The sequence below is a fragment of the Ciona robusta genome, chromosome 2 (assembly GCF_009617815.1).
Source record: "Ciona robusta chromosome 2, ASM961781v2".
NCBI lineage: Eukaryota > Metazoa > Chordata > Ascidiacea > Phlebobranchia > Cionidae > Ciona > Ciona robusta.
The window spans coordinates 6,316,751-6,327,924 of NC_143236.1; the positions used below are offsets into that span (position 1 = coordinate 6,316,751).

The 11,174-nt window shown below is 34.4% G+C and overlaps 1 long non-coding RNA gene across 1 annotated transcript; it reads right to left on the reverse strand.

Annotated features, from left to right (window-relative positions):
- Positions 1-933: 933 nt before the first annotated feature.
- LOC149740616 (uncharacterized) lies at positions 934-1,995 on the reverse strand. Its single transcript, XR_016384425.1, has 2 exons — positions 1,437-1,995; positions 934-1,366 (listed from the first exon to the last, which is right to left on the reverse strand). It is a non-coding gene; the product is annotated as an uncharacterized LOC149740616 (long non-coding RNA).
- Positions 1,996-11,174: the final 9,179 nt, after the last annotated feature.

Consider the following 11,174-nt stretch of genomic DNA (forward strand, 5'->3'; position numbering starts at 1 on the left):
AAAAAATGATTTTTTTGAGTTTTGGTATAAACACATGATACCGGTATCATGCGTTGGGGTCCAATCTCACATTTTCCACTTTAGCAAAAAAAATTTTTTTTTGAGTTTTGGTATAAACCATGGCGCCCTCTATAACAGGCCTGGACACCGTCGGCGCCTCTCTCGAAACTGGAGGCGGATGGTTTTGCAGCGCTTGTACGAGTTGTAGACAGTTTTAATGAGTTACTTGACGAATTATCGCATTAGATAGTGTTTGCTCGTGGTTTTAGCAGTTAATACAGTATGAATGTTTAATTTATTATTCAGTTTACGCGTATTATGTGTATTAAGTAGACAGTTGGTTATTTATAGTTGTGTTTAAGTAACGAATGGCCGCCGGTGTAAGATTTTCCAATCGCACCCATGAGGTTAATCCTAATGCAATCGTAAGGTTTTTGATTAAGTAAGGTCTATCGCCAGGAGTTTCATTATACATGCTCTGCTGCTGCACTGTGTTTCAAAACTACAAAATTAAAAAAAAAACTTAAAATGTACATACCACTCAAAAATGAACTCAAGTCATTTTATGGATCTTTTTGCAGGTTCTTTACCTAAGTGAGGTGTAATTGACTTACACCATCTATTTAAAGAATGTTGCTGAGTATGTGACAGTGAGGATTATTTATTCTAAAACTGTAATGGTCACTTACACGTTAAAAAATATTGAAACCCTTGTGTTAACTTAGACACTGGAATCATCTTTATCAAAATCTGTGGCCCTCCAAATGTATTTCAACATTATGGCTAAAACTATTGGGGGTTTGGTAAAGAAGCAGCATGAAATAGTCATAACAACGGTTTCGACCGTTTGTGCATTGGCGTACAGATTGCATAACTCGCACCTCGCTCAACAGAAATCCGACTCCAGCAGAAAAGTAATGACTCTATGACAAGTCCAGGTTACAACCCAGTTTATTCGACAAAACGACATCACGCTACAGATAACAGTGAGAACTGCAAAGGCATTACAAGGCCCAACTGCCAGTCCATACAGCATTGAAAGGGCTTATAAAAATGGCGAGAAATCAAAATGCAAGAAGAAGTATACACACGAGAAGAACATTATACAGCAAGGCAAAGTTTCTCTGCATTGTCACAGGAAAAAGTCTCTCAGCATTATTGATAAATGCAAGCATTGTTATACAGGGGTTACAGGAAACAATCAAGGTGCATATTGCATACACATTACGCCAGCTGGACAGATCACATTTCTTTGCCTTGATTCCAATGTTTGCATATTTCACCTAAGAATGTCAAGTCATCAGTGTTGTCAATCTTGGAAGTCATTCTGGTCAGTGTTTTTGTACTGGAAAGCTTTCATATGATGCTATTGAAGATGAAAAATAATCCAATGAGTGAATGACCGGCAAGTGCCTCACCAGAATACACAAGCTTACCAACTAAATAGCCAGTTGCACTTGAATTTCTGTTGTCTGTGAGAAGCATGTACGGCTTGGCGGCTTGCCACAACATTAACAGAATAATAAACTGCCTGTGCTATTCTTGGCCATCTGTCCAGCCAAAGGAGAAATTATAATTGTAAAGGCAAAATAAAAACATTCATGATGAAAATCCTTTGAAATTTTGATGGCAAATAAAGGTACACTGGATATCTTCTTGGACTGGATGATGACAAAATTACAAATGAAATTATGGGAGCAGGAAAGGAATATTTGTTTAAGCGGTTGGAATCAAACTTTTGTGGACACACAATATGTTGTTCCTTCTTGACCTCTATTGGTTACATGTGGTAAACAGAAAATTGGTGTTTTATCACCTGCATCTTAGTTCATATCCACTTGTACAACCTGTCACATAACCAGCCATTGAGCCATACACATGATTTCTCACTATATCTTGCATACAAACATTTTGTTATACATGTAACCTGTTTTAAAACTGACATTACCTTTACCAGCATATACAAACCACAAAAGGGATAGCATTTCTTTTTAATTTGACTCACATTTACATTATAAATGTGTTTTTTTTAATTACAATGTACCAAAAAATAAACTCAAATGACAATTTCTAAATTTATGTGACTTTGTGCAACTCAATAGTTTAAGAAGGGAAAAGTTATCCTTAACTTTGATTAGCCTTTTGCCTCGACTGTGTCAATCTGTCCTGCTATTCTACCTGATACATCATTTCTCAAGTTTTTTTTTGATAAAGCAGGACAGAGGCCCCTCCTTGGGATCAATATTAGGTCATTAGGATTATGTGACAAAAAAACAAATGCCAAAAGGGGGTTTCGAACAGCAAGCGGTCTACTTAAATTAAAAAATAAACTGAGAAGTGGTAGGTCTTGTAGTTCAGAGAATATTTATAGTTAGGAAAGTTTTGCTAAAACGCTTGTGTGACTTAAACAAACATAGCTTCAGTTAGGATTTCATACTGGTGGCCAATCATACACATAATACACGCAAGCTAAATAAAAAAACAAAAACATTTATACTGTACTAACTGCTAAAACTCCGAGCAAACACTATCTAATGCGATAATTCGTCAAATAACTCATCAAAACTGTCTACAATTCGTACAAGCGCTGCAAAACCATCCGCCTCCAGTTTCGAGAGAGGCGCCGACGGTGTCCAGGCCTGTTATAGAGGGCGCCATGGTATAAACACATGTTGGGTCCAATCTCACATTTTCAACTTTAGCAAAAAAAAATTTTTTTTTGAGTTTTGGTATAAACACATGATACCGGTATCATGCGTTTGGGTCCAATCTCACATTCTCAACTTTAGCATCATGCGTTGGGGTCCAATCTCACATTTTCAACTTTAGCAAAAAAAATGATTTTTTTGAGTTTTGGTATAAACACATGATACCGGCATGCGTTGGGGTCCAATCTCAGAATTTCAACTTTAGCAAAAAAAATGATTTTTTATCATGCGTTGGGGTCCAATCTCACATTTTCAACTTTAGCAAAAAAATGATTTTTTTGAGTTTTGGTATAAACACATGATACCGGTATCATGCGTTGGGGTCCAATCTCACATTTTCCACTTTAGCAAAAAAAATTTTTTTTTTGTGTTTTGGTATAAACACATGATACCGGGAGTCCAATCTCACATTTTCAACTTTAGCAAAAAAAATGATTTTTTTTGAGTTTTGGTATAAACACATGATACCGGCATGCGCTGGGGTCCAATCTCACATTTTCAACTTTAGCAAAAAAAATGATTTTTTTGAGTTTTGGTATAAACACATGATACCCGGTATCATGCGTTGGGGTCCAATCTCACATTTTCCACTTTGGCAAAAAATTTTTTTTTTTTTGAGTTTTGGTATAAACACATGATACCGGTATCATGCGTTTGGGTCCAATCTCACATTTTCAACTTTAGCAAAAAAATTGATTTTTTTGAGTTTCGGTATAAACACATGATACCCGGTATCATGCGTTGGGGTCCAATCTCACATTTTCAACTTTAGCAAAAAAAATGATTTTTTTGAGTTTTGGTATAAACACATGATACCGGTATCATGCGTTGGGGTCCAATCTCACATTTTCAACTTTAGCAAAAAAAATTTTTTTTTTGAGTTTTGGGATAAACACATGATACCGGTATCATGCGTTGGGATCCAATCTCACATTTTCAACTTTAGCAAAAAAAATTTTTTTTTTGAGTTTTGGTATAAACACATGATACCGGTATCATGCGTTGGGGTCCAATCTCACATTTTCAACTTTAGCAAAAAAAATGATTTTTTTGAGTTTTGGTATAAACACATGATACCGGTATCATGCGTTGGGGTCCAATCTCACATTTTCAACTTTAGCAAAAAAAATGATTTTTTTGAGTTTTGGTATAAACACATGCATGCGTTGGGGTCCAATCTCACATTTTCCACTTTGGCAAAAATTTTTTTTTTTTTGAGTTTTGGTATAAACACATGATACCGGTATCATGCGTTTGGGTCCATTCTCACATTCTCAACTTTAGCAAAAAAATTGAATTTTTTGAGTTTTGGTATAAACACATGATACCGGTATCATGCGTTGGGGTCCAATCTCACATTTTCAACTTTATCAAAAAAAATGATTTTTTTGAGTTTTGGTATAAACACATGATACCGGTATCATGCGTTGGGGTCCAATCTCACATTTTCCACTTTGGCAAAAATTTTTTTTTTTTGAGTTTTGGTATAAACACATGATACCGGTATCATGCGTTGGGATCCAATCTCACATTTTCAACTTTAGCAAAAAAAATTTTTTTTTTGAGTTTTGGTATAAACACATGATACCGAAACCCACCTGTTACATCATCATCACCCCACGTCACCGAATCCGACTTTAAATCTTCAAGTTGCGCTGTATTATGACGTCATAATAAAACAAACAATAACAATTATGACATCATACTCACCTTTCTCTACATCAGGTTGCAATCTTTTATTTTTGATCAAAATCTTCCGTTGAAGTTGATGGGGCGATGGAAGGGGTTGTCCCGGGAGTAACTGCTCAAATAGTCATTCAGAAAGTTCATGCGTTGGGGTCCAATCTCACATTTTCAACTTTAGCAAAAAAATTGATTTTTTTGAGTTTTGGTATAAACACATGATACCGGTATCATGCGTTGGGGTCCAATCTCACATTTTCAACTTTAGCAAAAAAAATGATTTTTTTGAGTTTTGGTATAAACACATGATACCGGTATCATGCGCTGGGGTCCAATCTCACATTTTCAACTTTAGCAAAAAAAATGATTTTTTTGAGTTTTGGTATAAACACATGATACCGGTATCATGCGTTTGGGTCCATTCTCACATTCTCAACTTTAGCAAAAAAATTGAATTTTTTGAGTTTTGGTATAAACACATGATACCGGTATCATGCGTTGGGGTCCAATCTCACATTTTCAACTTTATCAAAAAAAATGATTTTTTTGAGTTTTGGTATAAACACATGATACCGGTATCATGCGTTGGGGTCCAATCTCACATTTTCCACTTTGGCAAAAATTTTTTTTTTTTGAGTTTTGGTATAAACACATGATACCGGTATCATGCGTTGGGATCCAATCTCACATTTTCAACTTTAGCAAAAAAAATTTTTTTTTTGAGTTTTGGTATAAACACATGATACCGGTATCATGCGTTGGGGTCCAATCTCACATTTTCAACTTTAGCAAAAAAATTGATTTTTTTGAGTTTTGGTATAAACACATGATACCGGTATCATGCGTTGGGGTCCAATCTCACATTTTCAACTTTAGCAAAAAAAATGATTTTTTTGAGTTTTGGTATAAACACATGATACCGGTATCATGCGTTTGGGTCCATTCTCACATTTTCAACTTTAGCAAAAAAAAATTTTTTTTTGAGTTTTGGTATAAACACATGATACCGGTATCATGCGTTTGGGTCCAATCTCACATTCTCAACTTTAGCAAAAAAATTGAATTTTTTGAGTTTTGGTATAAACACATGATACCGGTATCATGCGTTGGGGTCCAATCTCACATTTTCAACTTTAGCAAAAAAAATGATTTTTTTGAGTTTTGGTATAAACACATGATACCGGTATCATGTGTTGGGGTCCAATCTCACATTTTCAACTTTGGCAAAAAAATTTTGTTTTTTTTGAGTTTTGGTATAAACACATGATACCGGTATCATGCGTTAAGTCCAATCTCACATTTTCAACTTTAGCAAAAAAAAATTTTTTTTTGAGTTTTGGTATAAACACATGATACCGGTATCATGCGTTTGGGTCCAATCTAACTTTCTCAACTTTAGCAAAAAAATTGATTTTTTTGAGTTTTGGTATAAACACATGATACCGGTATCATGCGTTGGGGTCCAATCTCGCATTCTCAACTTTAGCAAAAAAATTGATTTTTTTGAGTTTTGGTATAAACACATGATACCGGTATCATGCGTTGGGGTCCAATCTCACATTTTCCACTTTAGCAAAAAAATTGATTTTTTTGAGTTTTGGTATAAACACATGATACCGGTATCATGCGTTGGGGTCCAATCTCACATTCTCAACTTTAGCAAAAAAATTGATTTTTTTGAGTTTTGGTATAAACACATGATACCGGTATCATGCGTTGGGGTCCAATCTCACATTTTCAACTTTAGCAAAAAAAATGATTTTTTTGAGTTTTGGTATAAACACATGATACCGGTATCATGCGTTGGGGTCCAATCTCACATTTTCAACTTTAGCCAAAAAAATGATTTTTTTGAGTTTTGGAATAAACACATGATACCGGTATCATGCGTTGGGGTCCAATCTCACATTTTCAACTTTGGTTGCATCATGCGTTGGGGTCCAATCTCACATTTTCCACTTTGGCAAAAATTTTTTTTTTTTTTTGAGTTTTGGTATAAACACATGATACCGGTATCATGCGTTGGGGTCCAATCTCACATTTTCAACTTTGGCAAAAAATTTTTTTTTTTTTTGAGTTTTGGTATAAACACATGATACCCGGTATCATGCGTTTGGGTCCAATCTAACTTTCTCAACTTTAGCAAAAAAATTGATTTTTTTGAGTTTTGGTATAAACACATGATACCGGTATCATGCGTTGGGGTCCAATCTCACATTCTCAACTTTAGCAAAAAAATTGATTTTTTTGAGTTTTGGTATCAATTTTGGGGTCCAATCTCACATTTTTCACTTTGGCAAAAAAATTTTTTTTTTTTTGAGTTTTGGTATAAACACATGATACCGGTATCATGCGTTGGGGTCCAATCTCACATTTTCAACTTAAGCAAAAAAATTGATTTTTTTGAGTTTTGGTATAAACACATGTTTTGGTATAAACACATGATACCGGTATCATGCGTTGGGGTCCAATCTCACATTTTCCACTTTGGCAAAAAAATTTTTTTTTTTGAGTTTTGGTATAAACACATGATACCGGTATCATGCGTTGGGGTCCAATCTCACATTTTCAACTTTAGCAAAAAAAATGATTTTTTTGAGTTTTGGTATAAACACATGATACCGGTATCATGCGTTGGGGTCCAATCTCACATTTTCAACTTTAGCCAAAAAAATGATTTTTTTGAGTTTTGGAATAAACACATGATATCATGCGTTGGGGTCCAATCTCACATTTTCCACTTTGGCAAAAATTTTTTTTTTTTTTGAGTTTTGGTATAAACACATGATACCGGTATCATGCGTTTGGGTCCAATCTAACTTTCTCAACTTTAGCAAAAAAAATGATTTTTTTGAGTTTTGGTATAAACACATGATACCGGTATCATGCGTTGGGGTCCAATCTCACATTTTCCACTTTGGCAAAAATTTTTTTTTTTTGAGTTTTGGTATAAACACATGATACCGGTATCATGCGTTTGGGTCCAATCTCACATTTTCAACTTTAGCAAAAAAAATTTTTTTTTTGAGTTTTGGTATAAACACATGATACCGGTATCATGCGTTGGGATCCAATCTCACATTTTCAACTTTAGCAAAAAAAATTTTTTTTTTGAGTTTTGGTATAAACACATGATACCGGTATCATGCGTTGGGGTCCAATCTCACATTTTCAACTTTAGCAAAAAAAATGATTTTTTTGAGTTTTGGTATAAACACATGATACCGGTATCATGTGTTGGGGTCCAATCTCACATTTTCAACTTTAGCAAAAAAAATGATTTTTTTGAGTTTTGGTATAAACACATGATACCGGTATCATGCGTTGGGGTCCAATCTCACATTTTCCACTTGGGCAAAAATTTTTTTTTTTTGAGTTTTGGTATAAACACATGATACCGGTATCATGCGTTTGGGTCCATTCTCACATTTTCAACTTTAGCAAAAAAAAATTTTTTTTTGAGTTTTGGTATAAACACATGATACCGGTATCATGCGTTTGGGTCCAATCTCACATTCTCAACTGTAGCAAAAAAATTGAATTTTTTGAGTTTTGGTATAAACACATGATACCGGTATCATGCGTTGGGGTCCAATCTCACATTTTCAACTTTAGCAAAAAAAATGATTTTTTTGAGTTTTGGTATAAACACATGATACCGGTATCATGCGTTGGGGTCCAATCTCACATTTTCAACTTTAGCCAAAAAAATGATTTTTTTGAGTTTTGGAATAAACACATGATACCGGTATCATGCGTTGGGGTCCAATCTCACATTTTCCACTTTGGCAAAAATTTTTTTTTTTTTGAGTTTTGGTATAAACACATGATACCGGTATCATGCGTTGGGGTCCAATCTCACATTTTCAACTTTGGCAAAAAATTTTTTTTTTTTTGAGTTTTGGTATAAACACATGATACCCGGTATCATGCGTTTGGGTCCAATCTAACTTTCTCAACTTTAGCAAAAAAATTGATTTTTTTGAGTTTTGGTATAAACACATGATACCGGTATCATGCGTTGGGGTCCAATCTCACATTCTCAACTTTAGCAAAAAAATTGATTTTTTTGAGTTTTGGTATAAACACATGATACCGGTATCATGCGTTGGGGTCCAATCTCACATTTTCCACTTTGGCAAAAAATTTTTTTTTTTTGAGTTTTGGTATAAACACATGATACCGGTATCATGCGTTGGGGTCCAATCTCACATTTTCAACTTAAGCAAAAAAATTGATTTTTTTGAGTTTTGGTATAAACACATGTTTTGGTATAAACACATGATACCGGTATCATGCGTTGGGGTCCAATCTCACATTTTCAACTTTAGCAAAAAAAATGATTTTTTTGAGTTTTGGTATAAACACATGATACCGGTATCATGCGTTGGGGTCCAATCTCACATTTTCCACTTGGGCAAAAATTTTTTTTTTTTTGAGTTTTGGTATAAACACATGATACCAGTATCATGCGTTTGGGTCCATTCTCACATTCTCAACTGTAGCAAAAAAATTGAATTTTTTGAGTTTTGGTATAAACACATGATACCGGTATCATGCGTTGGGGTCCAATCTCACATTTTCAACTTTAGCAAAAAAAATGATTTTTTTGAGTTTTGGTATAAACACATGATACCGGTATCATGCGTTGGGGTCCAATCTCACATTTTCAACTTTAGCCAAAAAAATGATATTTTTGAGTTTTGGAATAAACACATGATACCGGTATCATGCGTTGGGGTCCAATCTCACATTTTCCACTTTGGCAAAATTTTTTTTTTTTTGAGTTTTGGTATAAACACATGATACCGGTATCATGCGTTGGGATCCAATCTCACATTTTCAACTTTGGCAAAAAAATTTTTTTTTTTTTGAGTTTTGGTATAAACACATGATATCCGGTATCATGCGTTGGGGTCCAATCTCACATTCTCAACTTTAGCAAAAAAATTGATTTTTTTGAGTTTTGGTATAAACACATGATACCGGTATCATGCGTTGGGGTCCAATCTCACATTTTCCACTTTGGCAAAAAAATTTTTTTTTTTTTGAGTTTTGGTATAAACACATGATACCGGTATCATGCGTTGGGGTCCAATCTCACATTTTCAACTTATGCAAAAAAATTGATTTTTTTGAGTTTTGGTATAAACACATGTTTTGGTATAAACACATGATACCGGTATCATGCGTTGGGGTCCAATCTCACATTTTCCACTTTAGCAAAAAAATTTTTTTTTTTTTGAGTTTTGGTATAAACACATGATACCGGTATCATGCGTTTGGGTCCAATCTCACATTTTCAACTTTAGCAAAAAAAATGATTTTTTTGAGTTTTGGTATAAACACATGATGCCGGTATCATGCGTTGGGGTCCAATCTCACATTTTCAACTTTAGCAAAAAAAATGATTTTTTTGAGTTTTGGTATAAACACATGATACCGGTATCATGCGCTGGGGTCCAATCTCACATTTTCAACTTTAGCAAAAAAAATTTTTTTTTTGAGTTTTGGGATAAACACATGATACCGGTATCATGCGTTGGGATCCAATCTCACATTTTCAACTTTAGCAAAAAAAATTTTTTTTTTGAGTTTTGGTATAAACACATGATACCGGTATCATGCGTTGGGGTCCAATCTCACATTTTCAACTTTAGCAAAAAAAATGATTTTTTTGAGTTTTGGTATAAACACATGATACCGGTATCATGCGTTGGGGTCCAATCTCACATTTTCAACTTTAGCAAAAAAAATGATTTTTTTGAGTTTTGGTATAAACACATGCATGCGTTGGGGTCCAATCTCACATTTTCCACTTTGGCAAAAATTTTTTTTTTTTGAGTTTTGGTATAAACACATGATACCGGTATCATGCGTTTGGGTCCATTCTCACATTCTCAACTTTAGCAAAAAAATTGAATTTTTTGAGTTTTGGTATAAACACATGATACCGGTATCATGCGTTGGGGTCCAATCTCACATTTTCAACTTTATCAAAAAAAATGATTTTTTTGAGTTTTGGTATAAACACATGATACCGGTATCATGCGTTGGGGTCCAATCTCACATTTTCCACTTTGGCAAAAATTTTTTTTTTTTGAGTTTTGGTATAAACACATGATACCGGTATCATGCGTTGGGATCCAATCTCACATTTTCAACTTTAGCAAAAAAAATTTTTTTTTTGAGTTTTGGTATAAACACATGATACCGAAACCCACCTGTTACATCATCATCACCCCACGTCACCGAATCCGACTTTAAATCTTCAAGTTGCGCTGTATTATGACGTCATAATAAAACAAACAATAACAATTATGACATCATACTCACCTTTCTCTACATCAGGTTGCAATCTTTTATTTTTGATCAAAATCTTCCGTTGAAGTTGATGGGGCGATGGAAGGGGTTGTCCCGGGAGTAACTGCTCAAATAGTCATTCAGAAAGTTCATGCGTTGGGGTCCAATCTCACATTTTCAACTTTAGCAAAAAAATTGATTTTTTTGAGTTTTGGTATAAACACATGATACCGGTATCATGCGTTTGGGTCCAATCTCACATTTTCAACTTTAGCAAAAAAAAATTTTTTTTTGAGTTTTGGTATAAACACATGATACCGGTATCATGCGTTGGGATCCAATCTCACATTTTCAACTTTAGCAAAAAAAATTTTTTTTTTGAGTTTTGGTATAAACACATGATACCGGTATCATGCGTTGGGGTCCAATCTCACATTTTCAACTTTAGCAAAAAAATTGATTTTTTTGAGTTTTGGTATA